A 23207-nucleotide genomic window follows, 5' to 3' on the forward strand; every position below is an offset into this window, starting at 1 on the left:
CTGGAACTGGGGCATTAAATAGGGTGGATGATTCTGAGCAGGTTGAAATGCGATACTTTGGCAACAGTACGTCACTTCCTGAGAAGCGCTGTCACTGTAAGTTGCCATGGCAACTGTCAGCACAGATCCACCCATGGGACAAAATGATGAACCATTGTTGAAGAATATTTCACACCTTGCAAGATGAAACTTAAATTGAAGCATCATTCATAACACACGCACAGCTTTTCAGGCATTATTCCGTCAATTTTCGACATGTTTGTTGGTGTGATTACTGTTGGAGGGTAATATATCAACTGTTAATATTTCCCAAGATACAGGACTGAGCAAAAGTCTTAGGAAATCATTAGATTGTTTTGGCAATGCTATAATGAATGTCACTAAGTAAAGAGCAGATATCCGCCAACGCCAAACGGTTAACTCCTTCACTGCCGTCGACGGTTATATTCATCGACCGGAATGTGTGGCATAAACTGTGCATGTTTCACAATAGGTAATAGAAAATATGTGTTGCGACCATGAGCAAAGACGATGCAATTATGCCTTGTATTTTTGGTGAAACCTATCCATCTTGGCAAAATATTTTTGTGACTAATCCCTCAAAGATATGACACTATGTTCTCAGTCTAATGAGACCTTGTCCAAATAAAAACAGCAAGCCATTAAATGTTTGCCTGGTGCCAGAGACCCGGTCACTTGATAAAGGAGAGATGAAATCCGGGTTTGTCTGAGGATTATGTCCACCAAGGAGCTCTAGCAAGGAAAATCTAATTTGCTGTGTGCTTACACTGGATGTTAAATAAGTAAATAACAACACTTTTCCAAGCCATTTAATTTTTAAAGTCTGTAGTTTGGGCTGCCTTTTAATCTGCACTTATTATTGTTATTGAAATATCACATTTAGCTCAAGGATGAATAATAAATAAGATATAATTACCAACTTCAATGAGCTGACGGCTTGACTGGGCCATTGGTGAGAGGAGACACCCCCCCCCCCCCCAACTCCCCTTTCCCCTTCGCTCTCTCTCGCACGCTTTAATTTGATCTATGTAATTAGTTTCTCTGATGGATCTGGGAGGTCTGTGGCATCCTCCGCCATGTTCATTAGTGTTCTTGTAGGAGGGCGCAATTTAAAAAAATAAATAAAAAATCCACTTTCTCCTCCAGATGTCATAGCACCATACATGTGATCTGTTCAAAAGCAGCAAAAGCTCAATCATCCTAATAATCTTTTCACATTGAAATGAATTGAAATGTCATTAATATGTTCAAGGTTCTCAGAAAAACCAAGACAAATGCTTGTGATGTGTTCTAAAATAGTATTCAGGTTTATAAAACATACAATATAGTGTTAATTTAAAATGTTGAATAGAACGTGAAGAATTGAACCGTCTGTGCCTCATGATTCATTCATTGTGACACCTTCTGGTGTCCGCAACTTGGCCAACGAGCGGCAGTAGAATACACAAATGAAGAAGACTTTCACCACTACTGTCAGCGCCTCAGTGAACTTCTGCAAATTGATAATTTTTTCAGAGGATAAAGAATAGATGACATTGAGTATTATATTATTTAACAACGTGTTGATGCACCTTTTGTGCTTGAGTGTTTCTGCTTAACTCATCGCCTGTATTACTGCAATTACTGATGTTCTCTATTTCCCATCCATGGTATTTAGCATAACGTGCTAGCATTACGGTAAGGGATGTTGTGTGTTTTTTTTTTTAAAATACACAACGTATAAATCCCTTTTCTTCATGTAGAGTTTGATAGTAAACTTCAACTGGGAGTTGGATTAAAGATCTTGAGGCCTCATTTGAAGAACTGTTCACTGTCCGCCAAACAAGCGGAAATAGTTGTATCACAATTATATTTATTACTACAGTTACACTATCTTTGCCATTTTAAAACAAGCAAAACTCTGTGAAGCTGGACATGGTTACAGTTGATCACAAGTCTGTTTTAGACGCAAGCATCAACAATACACACATATACCCCAAACACAATATGCAGCTCTATAATATTCAGCACCCCAACACCACACATCCACCCCACCCCTTTTTTTCCTCCCCTCCCTCCACTGGCCAGGCTACACTAGACATCTCTCCCTAATCAGCAGCCTTGTCTCGCTCAGACCGGTTGCCATAGTAATACGCTGGCTGGTCGACATGGCAACCACTCTGAGGTCCACTATTAAATGAAAGAAAAAAAAAAGAGAGAGACAGCAGGGCCAGGGAGAGGTGGTCCAAGACGGGGGAAGGGTTTTTTTGGGGGGGTAGGAGGGAAAATGAAAAAGGGGGGATGAGCAAAGAAAAATGAGGAAAGCGACACAGGCAAGGAGGGGCGAGAGCTGCTGCACTAGTAGTTCGGCGTGCCATGCCTATTGCATTGTGTGCTACTAAAAGCTAGGGCTATACACAACAATGCCATTAAGCTAATGCATGACGTCAGTTACTTAATGCCTTACGAATTTATATACATGAAACATGCTTGCACGGCCCGATCCAATCTGGATAAAGGATCATAAACTAATATCATGTTTTAAGAGCTACTTATGTGATCATCGCCATTCCACATCAGACACGTTAAAAAACATGTCATAAAAAATTAATATTTATATAGGCTAACGATTTTATAGACTGCAGACGTGTCATTGAAATCAGAGAAGGAAGGAATGTAAAAACGCTGCTGTCAAAATGGTCCGTTTTATGATAGGACGAAATGAAGGAGTGCCGGTGTTATTTTTCCTAGGGTCTCGCAGCTGGCAGCATCCCACACGTGTTCCACTTGATATGTCACTTTAGGTGAAATATGTAAAATGGGTGCAATTCCCAGATCCAGCGCATACCGGATGCTTCCTGGAGACGTATTGTCATCACCGCAGCACTCGTTCACAACTAAAGTGACATTTTGCCGGGGCTCACACATGCGTCTCCGCTGTGATCTCCCTCAATCACTCTTAGCTCACTGCCTCCATCTTCATTTCTTATTTGCGCCTCACCTCTATCTCGGCGCCGTCTACAGCTTTTTATCACAGCCACGAGCTCCCTTTGACCACTTCTCTCTGTCCAATGTATGACTCTTTAATGAATAAAATGTCAGTCCATCAAGATGCCACCACAAAATAGCATTTGTTGCCTCGCGGGTCAAATTCCTCCATGAATTGGAGCTCTTGCTCGCATTTCTGCAGCTCCCCCCAAAGCAGCTTAGGAAAGATAGCTAATTGCATGTCCACATTGTGCCTTCAGTCCCCGCTTCCCTTGTGCACCATTCACAGGCAATTAAAGTGAGCTTAAACAGAGTAAGAAAGTGCGTCATCCTCTTAATGCAATTAAGAAAGTGTGCACAAAACATTACCGTTATTCTCTGAAGCACAAAAACAGCAATGCACAGATGGAATACACGGGAGGACAGCGTCACTTATCAACAAACCAACTTGGATTCATCTTAAGGTAATTTCCACTGTTTTCAATCACCTTTCCATTATGAAATGATGAAATTCTGCAAAATTGGCCTTGGCTGAAGTCAGTACTACTTTTGCAATTTTTTTATTTAATATATTTTCAATCTCAGTGTAATAGCATCATCGGCCAAGATAAATATCATTTTTACAAGAGGCACATTTTAATATATTGCAATAAAAGCCAATTATTTACCACTTATCATGATTTTAATTGCAAATCTTATTTAATACTCTAACTAATTTTAGAAGCACCTCAGAAAAGACCCTGCCTGATTGAGGATTTGAGAATTGTATTCATTTGGTTCCATGTGGGATTTTAAAAATAATTTTTAAAATTGCATCGGTGAGGAGATGATGGGAAAACAAGTCAAATTATGGTTACAAACGCTTTTCTCTTTCCTTGGCTGGCTACAAATATGCGTCAGAAGCTCACCGAATGCAGAAAATTACTCAGAAAGAGTAGCAAGAAGAGACAGTGACTGTTTAATGGCGAAATAAGTGTACAGTAAAAAAAAAAAAATCTGTATATATTGTATATCACGTGCAAGTGACGACACCCTCTCTACTGTTGTAAATTATGTTCTTCTTTTCACGATATGTGAGCCATTTGTGTTGATTTTCATTGTTGCAAGAACATACATGCAGAGACTACTCACAGATTCATTATGATGGATGCCTTGATTTAAGTGGAGGCTTTTGCCACCTTTGCTGCCCCTCCCCTACCTTAGCCCAAACACAAGAACAACCATTTCCGGCACCAAATGTAAAGTCCAACTGCCTTCCAAATCTCTCCCAATTATAAAAGGTCCTTGAGTTGCTGTTTTGCCCCCTCTCTAGCTCCTGTCTGATTACTGCGCCACAGGCAATCAGCCCCAGAGCACACACGACCAAGGGGACTATAGGGGTGTGTTGGCGTTGGTGGGGGGTATCAAATCCAAAACACTGCAAAAAAAAAAATCTAAAAGCGGACTTGTGGACCGCAATTACAGGACATCGAGCTCGGCCTCGGCTCGAGCACTCAAGAGCGGCTGTGATTTCCGACAGAAAAGCTCATTAGTTTTTATTGGAGGAAATAGAAGCTAGGTGACTTAAAATGGCAGAGGTAATGCTTCTGGCGGGGGGGGGACTCATTTTGACCCCATTGCGGGGGACACACTGAAGTCGTAGTGCACACTGCGGCTGAACGATTTCGGAACAAGATTGAATTGTGATCGTTCTGACGGATTTCTATTTGAATCATAATCAATTCTTTTTTTAGGGCAATACCGCCCAAAGACTGCTGGGATAGGCTCCAGCATGCCCGCGACTCTCGTGAGGATAAGCAATTTGGATGATGAATAAATGAATGAATATTCAAACTGTATTTACAGTAACATTTACAAATAAACAAAGATTACATCATACGATTAAAATGTACACATCATGTAGTGAAATAAATTTAAAAAACACTAAATTTAGCAAATGACATCCTCAACATTCAAAATGGCGCTCGATTCAACATTAAATTCAGTTTTTAACCAGGGCTGTGGACTCGGACTCGGTCATTTTTGCCGGACTTGGACTCGGTGCTGATTTTGACCGAGTCCACCGAGTCCGACAATAAAAAAAATACGTTCAATTTTATTTTCATCATGCTGCTGAGAATGCGCGTAGGAATACTGTCCACAGCCCTGGTTACGATCAATGCGGCCACGTTGAGTTGCACTTAGGCTAATGTTTATGTACCACGACGATTATGTCACCCAGCTTATATCATTATTTAGATTTTGATCAAAATTAGCCTTGAATAAAGACTAAGCAGTCACATGAATTAACAGAAAAAATGGACAGCCGGACTTGGACTCGGACTCGGTGGTCAAGAGGCCGGACTCGGACTCGGTGCAAAAATCCGACCGAGTCCACAGCCCTGTTTTTAACAACTAGAAACACATGGAGTCTTTAAAACCCCAACAGCCGACGGCACTGGAAGCATTTATTTAAATTTAAAGAAACACATGCATATTTTTTTTCCAGGTTTTTCACGTACGTTCTTTGCTGATTGGTATTTTTGAACTGTCTGCTCAGATATGCACATTAATGCCACTCGCCCCCACACCAATGGCTTCGGTTTGCCAACCTAGGACATTTGGGCGGAACAAATGTTCTATTAAGTAAGATCTATTTTATCCTCGGGTCCGTATGCCTGTCAGCGGACACGTGCATCAACACAACAGTCGGACGTGCAAAAACATTGTGAGCGAGCACTGCGGCGGTGTGTTTGCTCGACTCTCCGTAATGACTGCCTGCAGATTTCTCGTCACGAGTGTGTGAGTCCGAGGCTCCGAGAGGACGAGTGAAGTAGGCGACCATGTTTGCTTTGGTGGGGGGGCCGCCAGTCTGTGTACCGTGTGGCGTGTGACGTTATTTCAGAGCGTGTAAGCTATGATGTGCCGCCAGCCGTACTTGCACATTTGTGTGCTTTTCACAACCACAGGAAATATTTTAAATCAACTATTATTTTGTGCCTCTGATGCAGCATCTTGGTCACTTAGGTGCACACAACGCAATTATTCTTTTTAGGAAGGCATAGTCAATTAATTCATCCATTAATTTGATCCGTTCTGAGTGTGTGTTTATCTTCATTGTGTTTGCAGCTCATACTCTCCATTCCTAATCTGTATTCAGGGCAGGTGAGCTCCAGCACGCACCCACAGCTCAGTAACTAATGGAGGGGCTGATGGGAGCCTGATGACAACCACAGGGCCATTTATACGCACGCGCACGCACACACGCACTGTGGACATTTACAATCCTACAAACATGATGGTCATTTCCAAGCACATCCCCAGATAAGTAAATTACATTGACCATTTAATATTTGGTGTGCGTGTTTGTATACGTGTGTACATGCACGAGTGCGTGTGTTCCGTTAGCATTCTGAAGTCAGAGGTGACACCCTTGTCGCAGCAAGTGCGACTGGTCAAGTTGAGTTCTAGTGTAGACACAAAAAACAATTGATGAAAGGAAAAGTGTACCTTTATTTTGAGCTTCCTTTTCATGTAAATTGATCAACATTTTAAACTACATAGTATTCTCAAAAAAGGAAGCAAACTGAATTATTAACTCGGAGTAGGGAGTTTAACATGAGATTGTTCTCCTGTGTGTAGTAATTTAATGGTGTAACTAAAGGGTCAATGAAAACATGCTTTATTGAGACAACACCTCTCAGGAACATTCAGAATATTTTGTCAAGAACATTGGGCTGGGCTAATGGTGAGTACAGATTTCCATACAAGACAACAAATAGTGGGAGAGCCGTGGGTGCCTGCCTACATATTGAGTCCTGAGTCTAAAAAAGCAAGTTGCGAAGCAAACACAAAGCCCTGCAAAAAGACAGCATGGGTTGTATTTTCCCTCATGGAGTCAACACTTCATCACCCAGCATGTATGGCAGACAAGTTTACTTGAATTATTGCTGTTTAATTATTGTGGGTTTTCCCTACGATGAATTGAGAAAAGACTCTTAAACTATGATAATAAAAATGTTTTGATTGCTGTGTAAGGCAAAACTGTCCTAACATCCAGTGCGCGGCTCTTCTTTCCTCTCGCATAATCATATTTTCTCATTTGCCTTCTTCTGGTTTCCTCTCCTGCTGCTTTGCTTTCCCTTTCTTCCTCTTCCTCTGCTGATCTCAGGCCAGCGAGCCGAGCGCCTGTGTGACCTAGTGGCCTTTGAGGCTCTCAGGGAGAAAGGTAATGGGCCCAACCCCGGAACACAATCTCACTCCGGGTGCAACTCGGGGCTGCCGGCGGCTTTGATCCGGTAGCCCCTGCTTAGGTCTCCTGACGCCCGCTGAGGAAATTCAGAGGAACAACTGGAAGAGGCCTGTGTTTATTCAGCTCCTTTAATGAGGAGGGAGATGGATTATCAGGGCCTACATCAACCCCCAAAAACAACACACCAAAGGAAAACTGCTGCGCCTTCCAGATGTTGCTCTATCACTGGTCACTCCAAAAGAAGCAGAGCAGGATGGAGAGAGAGCGAGAGCAAGCCGTGTGGAGGTTTGACTGCAATAGAGTGAACTAGCGGTTGGAAAAGGGATTCCCCTGTCTTCTATCTGCTTTATCTGGCCACATGTGGAATTTATTTGCTCTTAATTTAAAGCACTCTACAGATAGAGGTTCCCAATCAATTTAGGAATGTGTTTTTTTTTTTTAACATCACAAGAATTTAGTCCCAAATAAAAAACGCACTAGTTTCCTATAACTCTAGCTACAGGGCAATCCTGCCTGAATTCTATAAGCGCTGAAATTGGTCAACATTACAACAAATGACTAACACCAAGCTCACCGATGGCTTTCATGACATCATCTCTCCTTGACTGTTTCGCACGACGATCACATTTTGCACTCACGTTCCAGCACAACCAAAGCTATATTAATAGCAAGTTAGTGCGAAATTACGGCGCACGCCCATATGGTCAAAATATTTTACATATGGATTTGTTTGGTTTTGCAGGGTTAGAAAATGCAACATCAAACAATGACATGATCGGTTGTTTGCTCCCAGCCGTGACTTAATATTTGTTTAAACGGTGCACATCAGCTTTTGCGGGTTGAACTTGCCAAGTCCTATATATATTACATTTACAGTAAATGAATGATAAATGATACCATGTTTTTGTGAAACCTCTCAAATTAAATGAAAGTAATAGATTTATTTTAAATACATTGAGGTTGTGTGTAAAGGCAAACTATTAGAAATTATTATCCAGTCGCCATAAAAAACTGACATTCCAGGGCTGCTACATTTTACCTGCAGACATAACGCAGATGTAGGCAGTGTGTCACACTCTTGACCCTTATGCCTGAAGCCTGACCAGATCGATACATTGCTCTATTGTCAAGTCATTTAGAGGATGATGGGTCATCCGCTGGTCACAAATCGACACAAAGGCTACAGGTCAGTCTGGGTGTCTCGTTTGCATCTCATTTACATAATTTTACATACATTAACTCCTATTAAGAGTAATACCTGCTGTAACAGGTTGTGTCGGATGTCTGTTGCAATGGGGAAAAAAACACTAATAAAGTAAAATCATATCTCAATACTGCCATCATTTTTGATGATGATCAACTATGCTTTGTAACATGTCCGAAATTGTATTTAGTCCATTGGAATTACAAGAAGACTTAAATATAACTTGAACAGGTTATCTTTCAAAATGAATTGGATTCACTCTATATTGCCATTGTAATTTTGCACATTGCGAGGTGCATTGTAGGGAAACGAGAGCAAAGGGGTGAATTGTATGTAATTTCTGTATATTTGAAACATTGTTTATTTACCCATTGTTTTTTTTTTTTTGTTATTTTCTTCGGGAAAAATTAGCTAGCATAGAAACTTTGTACAAAAACAAATTTAAGGAAGCACTTACCAACTTTGAAGCAGAGGAGCGCTTCCCTCACAGTCCTAGACCTGCAAAACAAAACAGAAGTGCATCATTGTTGACAAGCAGCCTTAAATCTTATATCCTTGCGTGCAGTGAGGAAAAAAATAGCAGTGAAGCAGCGGTCTTACCGCTCACTGTCCTTTCCTAACACTCCACTTCCTAACCTCATGCCAACATTCATCCTACAATCCAATAATTTCCTGAAAGCTGAATTTATCATGCAACACAGTCTCAGGTCAATTTGAATAATAGAGTAAATCAGTGAGCACCATTATAATCATCATTATTATTATTATTAGGCTCATTATTTGGCATTCCACTCAAAGTGTGAGAGTCATGCTGTTTGTTATCAAGTTATATTGCAACCCAAGGGCAGGAAAAAGACAGCAGTACTATGGTTGAAATACAGAAAAACCACAAAAAAGTGAAATAAAAAAACTGCTTCTTTCTAGGCTCTTATTTCATTCTGAATCTCATTCCCAATATATACTGTGGATATAAAACGTCCCGACACCACTGTTCAAATACTAGATATAAAACATGAGGCCAAGATAACTTTTCCGATCATTAATGTGACCTACAATCTGTTCAACTCCATTGGGTGGGGGGACTGAGATGGGAAATAAACAAGTGACATCATGTGGTCACACCAATGAGCAAGCCCCTTTTCTGGGTTTAAAGTGTAAAGAGCATAATACTCCTCCTCCAAACTCATTTGGGTCACAGCCCCTCGACTCAGACTTCATTAACATGGTAAAGAATATAAATGACTCAATGTATACTCTGTTGCTATTCAATGGCACTTTTCAAAGCTGCCCCTCAAAGACATTCTAGTATGGCCATTGGAGATACATCTGGTATCTCTATTAAAACGTAATCATCAATTTTTAGATGGAGATTCAAACGTTGGAAACATAACCTTGAAAATAATTTCTTTTCTTCTTTCATTTATGAAGAAATAATTACAGAGGACATCTCAGACTCCCTTGGTGAGCAGTATATTAGAGTTTAATTTTAGTGACTAATCTTCAGTTCAGGGAACTGCAAACCTTACATTGCATTGGAACACTGCATCTCAATATCTGATGAATTAGTGATAAAATAAAGTAGTGAGTAGAATGTAGACCTCCGCCAAGGTCAGGTGGTTGTTACTGAGGTGCTGCAGGGGTGGTCTTGGTATTCCAAGGGGGGCCTAAAGTAACTCCCTGAAAGGCTTGTGTGTATCCCATGTTTAACCTTCAGCCTTCTTGCCTTGCTTGATTTGTTTGATAGAGCCAATTACATCATGAGAAGGCCATTATCCTCTCAAATATTTTTTTCCTATTGAAATGATTGCCATTGCCATTAATGGGTTTCAGCCTTCACATGGATGATGATTGTTGCAATGTCTATTTTAATGAGGAGAAAAAAAGTGATATTGTATTTTACAAAAACATTGTTGCACTTTTTGGTCTACCCACCTTGGTCACATAGGGGCAGTATAAAACCGAAAGACCGATAGTGCGCGTTTTGAGACAACTCTCTTCAACTCATTAATACAGCATTAATATTTGTCACTCTGCAGAAAAATGTATGACTGAGCACTGTTACATTGCATGTCTAAATGTGCTGCTACACTGTTTGTGATCAGTTTGTTGCACAAGGGAGTATAGCAGGACAGCATTGATGCTATTTTGCATTAGCATAAAGCTAGCGGACCATAAGGCAAATAGGCAATGTCATCAACAGGAATGGCATTGCAACATCAAACCAAATTACAGAAGACTTGCTAATACTGAACTTAAACGCACACTTTGCCTCACTTGGCAATGCGCTGAGATCTCACCTTGCAAAATGATGCTGAAACCTCAAAGAGTTTTTAAACCCCTGCCCAAGGGCAAGGTATAGCCATTCATTACCTTGACTCCAGGTCAGTAAGTAAAGTAAGCTTGTATTTTGGGATGGCTGCTGCCGATTGCGTATGCACTTTGATAAGCAGGCTGCAGGTCCGGCAGATTTATTGGCCCGTAGTGGGGTGAGGGGACCGGACTCCCTTGGCCTCCAGCTTCCCCCGGTGCCATTACGCCAGAGTGAGATATAGTGGGATATTGATCCCAATGCCACTTCATTTTGCAATAACTATTACATGATATTCTCCCGGGCTGTGCACGGGCGCCTGATTTATGCCGCCTTGCTATTTACATTAACAGTAAGTGTTTTTCTATACTGGCAGGGGAGGGTCTTCCAGGCACACGAGTGGACGTGTGGACATTCACATTCCATCTCATACTTGTGAGTCTTTTTGTAACATTTGAAGAGCAGGCAGAAGTGCTGAGCACTTTGCAGTCTGCTACGTGGGTAATGAAAGGTACAGACGTAAACATATTGCGGAGTACATCCCAGCCTTCATTACAGATGCAGAGTCGTCCTTGAGGCAATGTTACTCACTGGTATTAGATTGCATTTAGACGATATGTTTTAAAATATGTGAAACATGCTAATGTGATTTCCTTCACACTACAGTGGATCTAAGAAGTCTACACCCCCCTGAAAACAAGTGTTTGTGATACAAGAAAAAATGTATAATACACACACATATATATATATATATATATATACACACATATATACATGTTGGGATCAACATATACATATATATGTCTCATTTTTTTAAATGGTCAATATATAGCCGTTTTGGGGGGGGAGCATAGAAGCACTCATGTATAAAGAGCACATCAATTGACTCAAGTAGTGTTTTCCCCTGCCCTTCAAGAGATTTAAATAAGCACACCCACCATTGTGTCTCATTTATTTGCTATCGAGTGTTTAATTGAATGCTGCCAGTTGGCAAAGCCTCTCATTTGAAAGAAACTGATGAGGTTAATTAAAATAAGCTGACTGGGGCATGGTGACCCGGCATGTGCCGCAACCAGCTGCACACTAACCCTTTGCCAAAGTGCTTTCCCATGCATTGCCAGCCTGGTGCTGACTGTTTGTTTACAAGCAGGCACACACTGTCAATGAGGCAGCGGGGACGAGAGTGCCACGTTGTATAGCGCCAATGTTCCCACAGGCAATCCCCACAGGGGTCATTGCGCCCCAGAGGCTGTCACTGTTACATGGGGCCACAAGGCAAAACAAAAGGACTAATGACCCTTAATTGCTTTGGCGCTGTTTGCAATCAGATGAGAGTTGCCTAAGCAGCAGTATGTAAATCAAATCCCCCTCCTCGCCCCACTTCTTAACCAACTCCCCAAGCGCTCTCCCTGGCACAATCAAGTCTTTCTCAGATAAGAGGGCGGGCAGCTTAGCAGGCACGCTGCCAAGTGACGGGAACTGGCAAGCGTGGTAATGTGCGTGCACTTGTTGCTACAATGACTGCCTGTTACGCCGGCACATTGTGGCATTGGGTCGATGTGTGTGAGGAACAGATGGGCATCCGAAAGCCTCCGCTTGTTTCCGTATTTAACGTGACGCAGAAAAAGAAGTGTGCCGTGCGCTGTGTGTGCATGTCCCATTCATTAATAGGTCCATTCATATGCAACACTTAGTTTGATTGTAGACAAATGTCCCACTTGGGAGGAAGGGATTGCCAGTGAATTGAAATTAGTGTGCGCGCGTGTACGTTTGTGTATCTATGAGGGCTTATTTGCATTTGGTTTGCATATATTTAAGTTTGAGTTTGCAAAGAAAATACTTGAACATATTGTTTGTTGGAAGAGGTCAAGGACATTTTAAAATAATGCTATTGAAATTAATTCCACTCGGTAAATGTCTGTTTTGCAGTGTGCACTAGCAGAACAAATTACTGCATAAGGTCCAACAGAATGTAACTAAAGAGAAAAATATTGAGCGCGCAAATATGTACGCACCACTTACAAAAATTAAGGCCTGCTGCACACTGAGCGACGCAGCCCAAAGGGGTGCCAGGTTTTGAGGATCCACAAATAGTATTCTGGAACGTATTATTGTTTTTATTGAACCATAATAACACGGAGTGATTGTCAAAGAAGAGGCAGATTGCCACAAAGAGAAAAACAGGTGAAAGTGGCCATATTGAGAAGCTGATTATGAAAATTGCAATACACTGTATATTGATACAGCTTGGCCACAGCTAACTAGGGCTCAAAACCAATCACAGACCATCGGCAATGCATAGTACTAGTTGCGGAACCCCGCACTTTGAACAACAGTTTGGATTTTAGCAGGATTTTCTCATACTTGGCTATGGGGTAAAATTTCAGCACGAATCTACAATGCAGTATAACCTTGACTGGTAAACTTAAATTGAGCTTCTCAAAACTTTTAAATGCCATGTCTAGCAGTAATTCAGGACTTTTGCACAACTTTGCATAGCTGAAAAGGAAATATGGCAACAGATGTTTGACCCATGAATATGTCTGAGTCTTTCTGTAGCAACCTGCTGACGACAGCTCTGTGGCTACTTTCCTCACATCTTGCATGAAGCCTCTATGCACTCTCACGGTAAAGAGTATGATGAAGAGGACCCTAAAAATGTATATGTAATCTTGGAAATCTCAAGGGCACATTAATGAACCCATTGTTTACATTTTTAGACAGTATCGATCACAACTGAGCATTAATATCTTGTAAAGTTATGCTGAGTGCGTCGCTGTCACGTTAAGAGGAAGGTCTGTCAGTGGCGGCTGTGTCAAGCCGGTGGCCCAGTGAAATGTGAGCGATGTGCCCCCGGGTGTCCCCCAGCCACTGCCACACCCATTAACATCAAGCCTTAATGCATTTCTTATACCTGCATGCTTTTCCACGATATGGACCTTGCTGATGATTTAAAGACAGCAACAAACCTGTCCCATTTTCAGAGTGATATTATTGATAGACTGTCACTTCAAATTGTGGGTAACTGCTAATGGTTATTTTATGGCGCTCACGTCAGAACTGATGTATACATGTTTTTCGCCCCTGCCTCTTTCCGCATATGACTCTGTTTTATTTGAGTGTAATGATTGCCTTGAGATCACTGTCCCGCTTATATTAACGCAAACATGACTCCACCTACAATGGCCCGACATTACCAAATGTAACCTTTCAAATAAAATGACATACCATGTGCCAAATGGGCTATCTACTTGAATTATTTAGTCATTTCAGTATACAGCAAATGTGCCTCCAAAATAAAAATGAGAAAATGTAGTAAATGTAGTTCATTAAAGGAGTCGCCGAGTTCTGATCGAGCTCCCGGGCCCCCCCTTGAGTTGTAATACCTTTAATGTTTACTATGACAAATTGGTACTTATTTTGGGGAGAGAGAAAAAAAAAACAATTTATTGTCCGACAACAAACTGACTTTATCCGTAAAGGCAGTTAGAAGCCAAAGAGACAAAGAATCCTGATAACCTGATATTTCAACTACAGTCTTATTCTAATCCTTGCATAAGTGTGTTATCTAATTATTTACCTTCAGCACACAAAAACATTTAAAAAAATCAGCTGCTTGAGATGGACCAATTAATATTTAGAGTCGTTCAGTAGTACTGGTGTGTACTTTCAAAATTAGCGTTGAAAAAACAGAACTTTAAATTTACCCTGCGATTCACCAAATGGGTCTCATTTGGTAAAAAGGCCACAAAGTGTTGCTTTAAGGCAATCAAATATGAGTCTTGCTCGTATGTTCATCATGTTGCTCTTGATCCATTCCACTGTTTTCTTCCCGCTAATGTAGTCATGGATTAGCTTCTATACTTGCCTGAACAAAGAGGCTTGGGCTTGTGTTTACGTTCTGGTCCGTGCGTCGTGTGAAGAGGAGACACGTCCCCCACTTAAGTCCACATCTTAGAGGACCCCAATTTGTTAGTCATTAATCAGAATACCTGCTCTGCGAGGACCCGGTGCTTTTCCGACAGACTTTTGACTCCGCCACTTGAGTCATCAGAGTCATTTGAATTACATGCAATGATTTTACCCAAGACTAATTTGAGTATGCAAATGCTTTGCTGGGAAAGGGGCGCTGTGCATTACGTGGAGATTAAACAGCAACGTGTAATTCGAGTGTTGGTCCGGCAAGCACGTATAAACATAGGCTGCATTTAAATAAAGTTGAATTTGGCTTACAGCACTGACATGCTTTGTGGGGGGACAAAGCATGCAAGAGAACAATGCTGGTGTGTGTGTGTGTGTGTGTGTGTGTGTGTGTGTGTGTGTGTGTTGGGGGGGGGGGGTAACATACCCTGACAGGACAAGGAAAACTAGGGCCGGGAAAGAAAGGACATCTAAGAAAAGAGGTAGCAGAGGAAACAAATGAATAAATTCATGGGGCACAGAATGAAAGTGAAGATGGAGGGGAGCGGAGTGGAGAACAGGGGTCGGAGTCATCAGTGGAAGATTTTTCTTTTATTGTCCGGACACAGGAGATACGCACAAAAGCACTGGGAAGATTCAATTAAGTATCATATGCAGTGACCTTATTTCCATGGTTACCGAACAGTGGAAAATATTAATCAAGCCTGCGCTCTCAACAGAGAGAAAGATGGTGGAAGGAAAGATGGAAGGAAAAAGGCAACGATTGCTTGGTAGCAGGGGAGCGAGAGCAACATGGCGTAGTTAGCGTCCAGTGCTGACAATGAAAAGCCAATTTGTGGCGATGGAGTTCTAAACAATAAAAATTCTGTCTAATGCTGGAATTGAACTCAGTCAGCACAGCAAAATAAATCCCCTACCTATTTTGTGCAGTGCTAAACTTCATAACTCACTAAAGAATTGTTTTAACTTCCATTTGGATTTTATATCTTGATGCCTTTGTGAAGAAAAAAAAATGGGAGTACACAAATGTTCGCCACACAACAATGTTTTTATCCATCAATGAGTTTCTTTCCTATTTAAGGGTGCGCTTACTCGGAGCTGGGGGGAAAAAAAGCTTCTAAAAAACTGCTGCTTGCATATCGTTAGAGACACAGACAGTCAAAAATTATGACAATGGTTTACAATCATATTCCATTACAATGCTCCTCTCAGTCACATTTCCCTGCACGCGGCAGAGGGGGAAAGTTGAAGATAGTTGTGTTTGATGAAGCTGTAGAGTGTTTGCTCGCTGTCTGCAGGGACTGTCTTGAAAACAATCTATCTGAAACTCCCCCGCTGTGCAAAATGTTAAATAAACAAAAGGCGAGGATAAACAAAATCACTCCATTTCAATGTCACCAAGAAGAAAGCCGACGTTTCAATGTTTCCATGGTGAAAAGGAGGTGGCAGCCCTAACGTTTAAACTTTGGACACATGGTGAAATGTTTTTTTGTTTTTCTTTTTTTCCCAGAGAATATTTATTTATAAGAATATCGGCAACACAAATGTGTTATTCTTTTCTACTTTGTGGTGCTTAAGCAAAACAAGATGAGGAAAGATAGGCAGCTCAGTTTTTCCCATCTGCTTTTGGAAATGAGCTCTTTTTTCGACTTATAATGATTTGAAATGTAGCAATACTGAACACAGTATATGAAGACCACTGTCATGAATTTAAGGGCCAAATTCAAATTTCCTTCCAGTAATTTACTCAAAGTCCTAAAGCTCCTGGTGTCTCACCTCTTCACCACAATGACATTAAAATGACTGATATGTGACATATACTATATACCGTCCACAACGTTTATCAAAACAATATAAACACAGTGACCGTCCACAACATTATGACCATTTATACTATGTGAGCCAGTGGTGACTATCAAGTATGTCAAGTGATCTTGATGGTGGGCACGGCAGGACCAGTAGGGCAAGTGTCTACAAAGATGTGACCAGAGAGGGCCCGAGCTGTGTGTTTGTTCAAGTGTCTGATGTGACCATGACCACTTCCAGAAACAATTTAATTCCAGCGCTTCAGCCATCTTCCAGCTGATCTACTCCTCCAAGGTCATTAAGTGCACCACAGAAGGTCACATGATTAATGAGTGACAGACCCTGCGCTGCAATAACGTGTATGAATGTGGCCCATTAATTAGACAGGAGGGCCAGAGAGAATGAATGGCCAGGGACAGCGTGGACCCCTCGCGACCCCATCCGTCCCACACCCCATTTTTCATTTTCATCTGTGCAAACACACACAGACACATGCTTCTATTGCTCGAAAGAAAATCCTCTGATGGCTGAGCAATTGACAACCTCTTTTTATATTAAAAAAATATATGGCTTAAATAAAAAGTCAATTTTAGGAAAAAATGTTTTTTAAATATGAATGAATTTTAACTTTGCTAGACCTATTTGAGCTCATATCTCTTCCAATAGCCAAATGCATAGTTTAAAAAGATTAAAGTAAGAGACTCATCTTTGTATTTCAGACAATCACATCAAATATTAATGTATTTCATACAATAAATGTTATAGTTAAACTGCCTCTTACATGAACTACAAATATACAATTGTGTTTAGTTTGGAACCATTGAAATTGTTATACAAGAAACCACAGCACCTGAGAAAAAACAACCGATATGAGACAGAAGCGTAACTTGTGATGTTACTCATTTGTCATGCTATCACAGACACGGGTTCCAGGCTCACCCCTAAGGCCGATCAAATGAGTAAAGCTTCAAATTGATATCATTCTGAGTTATAATAAAACTCAATAAGGTAGCAGGCGTTTCGGGGGATGGTAACAGGTCAGCTTGAGTGAGCGTCAAATGCTGGACCATTCATTCATTCGTTCGTTCATTCATTCATTCATTCATTCATTCATTCATTCATTCATTCATTCATTCATTCATTCATTCATTCATTCATTCATTCATTCATTCAAGCCTTTCGTCTCTAATTGGTTGTTTTTCTCTGGCTTGCTGGTTTCTTTATACAGGCTTAAAAAAATAAATTCATAAATCACAATTGGCATGTACCAAAGTTAAGTCCTAATGACTGCACAAATAAACACTATTCAAATAAGCCAAAAACTGATTTTCTCTGAAAAATTGCACACTTTGCCTTTAAATACAGTTTCCCTAACCAAATCAGACCAACTGTCTCTTGCGTTCCGCTGTTGGCATGGTTCTCAGCTTGATCTGGTTATCAAACATCACAATGTTGGCTTTTTCCAGCGCTATAAGCCCTCTGCATTAGTGAGGACAATCTCCAGGAGGAAATGAAACATTCTGCTGCCACGGACTGACTTTACAAGAAAACGAAATCGATGAGAAGTTCACAGTGTTGACGCACTATTTGCTATTTAGGAGTCAGACTAACCAATGTAATGCAACACCAACAGGGGTGGCCATGCTGATGTGAAGCATTGTTGTGGTTTTCCTTTCACAAATGTACGGCTTGCTAATGCTAATTGCGATGGCTTGTATATTGGGTAATAATATCAGAATCCTGTGCATCCGGTATATGCATTTCAATTTTAGCTCCAAGTCATAGCATTATGGACACAGTCCAGTGCGGGTCATTAATCAAATAAAAAATAAACTGCATGCACTGAACGTAATACCAAACGTCAGGGAGAGATACACTTCGGATGAGGTCGTGGGCAATATCAAGCCACACAATGGCTATCTATGTACACAATCTGATCAGTTCACTCTCTGCACCTGGGTCACTTCTCTACAAAACCCCAAACGCACCGTCAGCAGCGAGTAAACGGAGCAAAACCACATTTTCAATTGGCCCAGAAACACAACAACAAGCAGTGACAGAGTGAGCCCAATCCGACAAAACAAAAGAAGGGAAGCATTGAGAAATGCGCATGTTTGTGAAATTACCCTAAAATGAATTCTAGGTCACAGAGATTTATTTGTAGTTATGAATATGGAGGAGAAATAATTTACGAGGCACGCCGACAGTACAGATGAAATTGAAAGGTGCGGCTGATGCTATTTACCACTCTGTTTTTGAAGAACCAAAATGATGATATTAAAAATATTCTTTCATACATCAGACACGAAATGAACCGATTGACCCTTCTGAATAAAGCCTCTCTCTGGAGATTTGACACACATCTTTCAGCACACATCTGAAGACAGACATGGATGTTGTTTGCCCTCTGATATATTTTTAATATTCAGATCATATCAAATGTGTCCTCTTTCAATTATTGATCTATCTATCTACTCGCAACATAACACATGCTGAGCTCTGTCATGTGATTTCCACGGCCCAGTCAGTCGATCTTCTCATTCGACATCAGCGGAGGCCGAGCCGCATCCCGCGTGCGACGCGCTCGGCCAGAGGAACTACGGACGCACGCTCCATCAAACACCATCAACCGGCTCACCGTCAGCCCATCACACACGTGACAGAGGCTACGTTTGCTGCGTCGACGTCGCCATCTGCGTGCACTGACAGCAATGTTTCAAATCCAGATCACGACTAATACTGCTGATCTCATTTTCAGAAATGTTGTACTTAAAATACTCACTATCAAAAATTCACAGTTTTGTTTCAGAGATGTATCGGATTTAATATAATTCAATTGTTTTCATCGTTTCTGCTCCTTTCATCTGGCTAGAGTGTCAAATAAAAACACAAAGCAAACAATAATAGATATAACAATAAATAGCAAATTAGATATTTTTAAATGGCACAATTGAGAGTACATAGTTTTGTTGCAAAAATATACACAGCAGTAAGGGTGCATGATCAATGGCAAAATAATCATACTATTCTTAATTAATACCATTATTACAATTAATCACAGTTATTGATGATGTCAAAGAAAACTTGTATTGTTGCGATGAAATTTTAAATGTAATGGATTATTATTTTAAAATAAATACATTTTTTGTAATTGGAGTACAACATTTGAGATGATACAGACAGTAAGTAAATGATAATGCTTATTGAATGCTTCCAGATACTAATCTGGAAAAGGTTAAACAGCAATTGCAGAACTGCATATACATATTGCATATAATAATTTCCAAAGGGACCTAAAGATGTTTAATGGAGTGAATGTTTTACGTGCAGTCTTTTGACCAACAGCATCTCCTGTGGTGACTCCTTTCCGTGCACAGTGCTCGCAGCCTACATGTCCGGCTTCAGGGGGCAAGCTGGAGCAAAAGGCAGACGGAGGGAAGAAGCGAAGTAGAGGAGGGACACCACACTGGGTGAAAGGAAACCTTCCAGTGGCTCGAGGACATTTCACGCTAATGGCGGCCGAGCCAATTGAAATGACTGCAATGCTGCATGATTTGAAGGTCAGGAGACAGCGGATTATATTCCAGTGATGGCGGCGGGGGGATTGGCGAAGTAAAATGGTGCCTCCCCCCCCTTCACCCCGCCCCTTCTCGCACGCTTCTGAATTATTGCAGAAGAGCCAAGATTGAATCAACATAGCACCAAACACCTCCACCATTACTCTTACAGATAGCACGCTATGAAACAAGAGGCAGGACCAGTACATCAAAATGAGAAATTCTACTCAGGGAAATTTGAAAGTTGCATTTTTCATACCATAAAACAAACATGATGTATTTAAAAAATAAAAATAAAATTAATATCTACTGTTGTTCATTCTACCGTGTGCACTATGGTGGAGAAAAAAATGAATTGATCAGATAATTGTTTTGCTGACTGATTAGGATTGCTCAGTTTACGTTTTTAGTTCCTTGTTTTCTTTGAGAACGCGCTGGGAAAAAAACAAACAATTAGAATTCGTCTTATAGACAGAGGCGACAGCTCGGATAAACGAGTAGGCCTGAAAAAGCACAATAATTTGTCAGGATTGCAGCTGGGGGTGCAAAAGTTACTCACACATAACAAAAGCATGGGGTGATTATGCACATGACTGCAGTAATAAGCCGTAATAAGACGAGGAATGACCATACGTATTTGGTCCAGACGTTGTGCAAGAGGGCCTAACGTGATTACATCGCATTTCCATGTTGCAGATTTCAGCAACCCACAGGCCAGCATGAACACCAATTTGAAAACAACAACAACAAGGCAGCAATGAGGATGTCAAGAGACGTTTCGTGAAATCGTTGACTTTAATGTAATTAACCTAATAGACGAATGCATCCAAGTCAGTTTGCATGCTTGAGAAACTTGTTCAGGATGAGATCACTTTACCCTGCATTTATTTACACTCTGCAAGTTGGGACTTCGGAAGTCAACGTACTAAATGTGATTAGACCTACTAACTAATGAACCTCCTTTACTCACAGAAGATCCAGTGAAGTTTCCCAAACGTATGAATTACTTTCACACAAATTACTTGTGTGATTGGTATAAAACTATGTATTTATTATATTTTTTCTTAACTCTTTACATGGGACAGGAAGATTTTTGATTAGCTGTGAAGAAAAACTGTCATGGTGTATCTTAAATCTTAAACAAGGTAATGAACTCTATTTTTCTTTATTAAACAATTAATTAAGTGTCAAAAAATTACATTACACACAACATAGAATAGAAAATAATAGGCAACATTTTTTTAAATATCATGTCCATCCCTGTAGTTCCGATTGTATCAAATGTAACTGTTTAAGTTGTTGAAAATAAGAAATACCCTGAACAAACACCAGACCTTGAACCTAAAAAAAACTTGTGGCGAAAAATAACAGAGGAAAAAACTGTAAAAAACTGCTAATTTGTCATGGTGAAATGCACGAATCAGAAAATCCCCAAAATAACTTTTCTGAGAACAAACAAAAGACATCTACAAGAATGCTATTCATTAAGGTGAAATGAAGCGATCAGAAATGTTAAAATTACGTTTTAAGGAACAGAATAAAATATACAGAAGACTGCATGTCAAAGTGCAATACGCAAATCAGAAACATATATTTTTTTAAATATTTGGGGGAGAAAACATTTTTTTTTTTGCCAGAATGTAAAACCCACCAATCAGAAAGTTGAAACATTTACTCTCTATTGTGAGAATGAATGAATGAATGAATGAATGAATGAATGAATGAATGAATGAATCTTCTAAAAATATTTAAATACTATCTTAAATATCGCAAAAAAAATTCGTAAATAATTTTACAGATACATTAAAAGTACACTCTTAGGAAATCCGTCAGCATGTTTGCTTGAGAAGTATATGACAAAATATCATATACAATTCTGTCAATGTTGTTATACATAATCATACTAATGATTTCCACTGTGTCAGAACACATGAGTGTTGTCTGCAGGAAAGTGTAGGCACCGATGACTTCCTCTTATTCTTCCTGCTGTTGTCAGGCGCTAACAAGCAGCAAAGTCAATCCGGCGCATGTTTGAATGGCCGACCATGTTAAGCTCTTAAAGCAGCCGTTAATCCAGGATTTTGGGAAAACGCGTACCTTTGGCACATTATCATGACCGCGCCAAGACCTTAGTCTGAGTTTAATCACTATGACCAGCAGCACTCAAAGTCTCACACAGACCTTAAACTTGAGCAGGACACTTAAGAGGGGATGTCACCAGTATTGTCATGCTCCAAAATTGCATTTCAGTGGCATACCATTAACTGCTTAGATCAGTGCTTCGCAAACTAAAGGTTAAACCCAATTCAACCTAAAAAAATATTCTGTGGAAGGTTTAAGTCTTTATGAAACATGAGGCAAAGATTTAATTTAGAAAAACAACATTAATAATTCAGAAAAACAATGCAACATTATGCACAGTTGAATAGGAAAATAAAAATACTGTACTTGAATTCATACAAATATATTGCACAGCAAAGTTAAATTTAAAAAATGTACCTTGATAAAGGTTTGAAAATATTTAAAGGTTTAAAAGATCAAATGGAAATGTACTCTAGTTAAAGTTAAATACAACTGAAGTGCAGCAATTCTTTAGAATACCGCCAGTCACAAATCTAGTTTAGACTAATTCCAAATAATTAGCAAAATGTCGATTTAAAATTGTTTCTTTTTAAAATGGCGTCAAACACTAAATACACACTATACAGATCTCAGCAAGCACCTGCTTCTCTAATCATCGAAATACATTACCAGCAGTGGCTAGTTATAAAACAATTTGTACATGAAATCTTGGTCCTGCTATTGTGATGTTTTCCTCCATTACCGATGACTAAAGCAACCATGCGACTCTCACGACGCCTGAGTGACCTCTGCAGCCACTTGGCCAGCCTCCTCCCCAGACTGGCCTCAGCCGCCAGACGTGCGCAGGCCGCAGAAGCCTCATGCATGTCTGCTGCCTTTAACTCCAGCTACACACGCAGGCCAGACACACGCACAGCTAACAAAGCCACGCAGACAGACAAACACGTTCCGAGCTGACAGCTCCGGTTCCTAACCATGCATCTACGTGACAGCCATCAACCAATATGGCAGAATTCATGAGGAAACACTCACGTGACTGAATGTGATCTAAGGGAGCAGCCGTGGGCTCGGGTCAAACTAGAGCAGGGGCTTTGCAAGTTGGTGGATGGA

General features: G+C 40.5%; 1 protein-coding gene across 2 annotated transcripts in view; it reads right to left on the reverse strand.

Annotated features, from left to right (window-relative positions):
* The window catches only part of zfhx3b (zinc finger homeobox 3b), a 260384-nt gene that overhangs the window by 169752 nt on the left and 67425 nt on the right, over positions 1 to 23207 (reverse strand). For both annotated transcript variants that reach the window (XM_049718658.2, XM_049718656.2), the window contains one exon: positions 8881 to 8921. The gene's annotated coding sequence lies outside the window, so the exon portion shown is untranslated. The remainder of the gene's footprint in view (positions 1 to 8880; positions 8922 to 23207) is intronic.

Source organism: Syngnathus scovelli, chromosome 4, assembly GCF_024217435.2.
Source record: "Syngnathus scovelli strain Florida chromosome 4, RoL_Ssco_1.2, whole genome shotgun sequence".
Classification (NCBI taxonomy): Eukaryota; Metazoa; Chordata; class Actinopteri; order Syngnathiformes; family Syngnathidae; genus Syngnathus; species Syngnathus scovelli.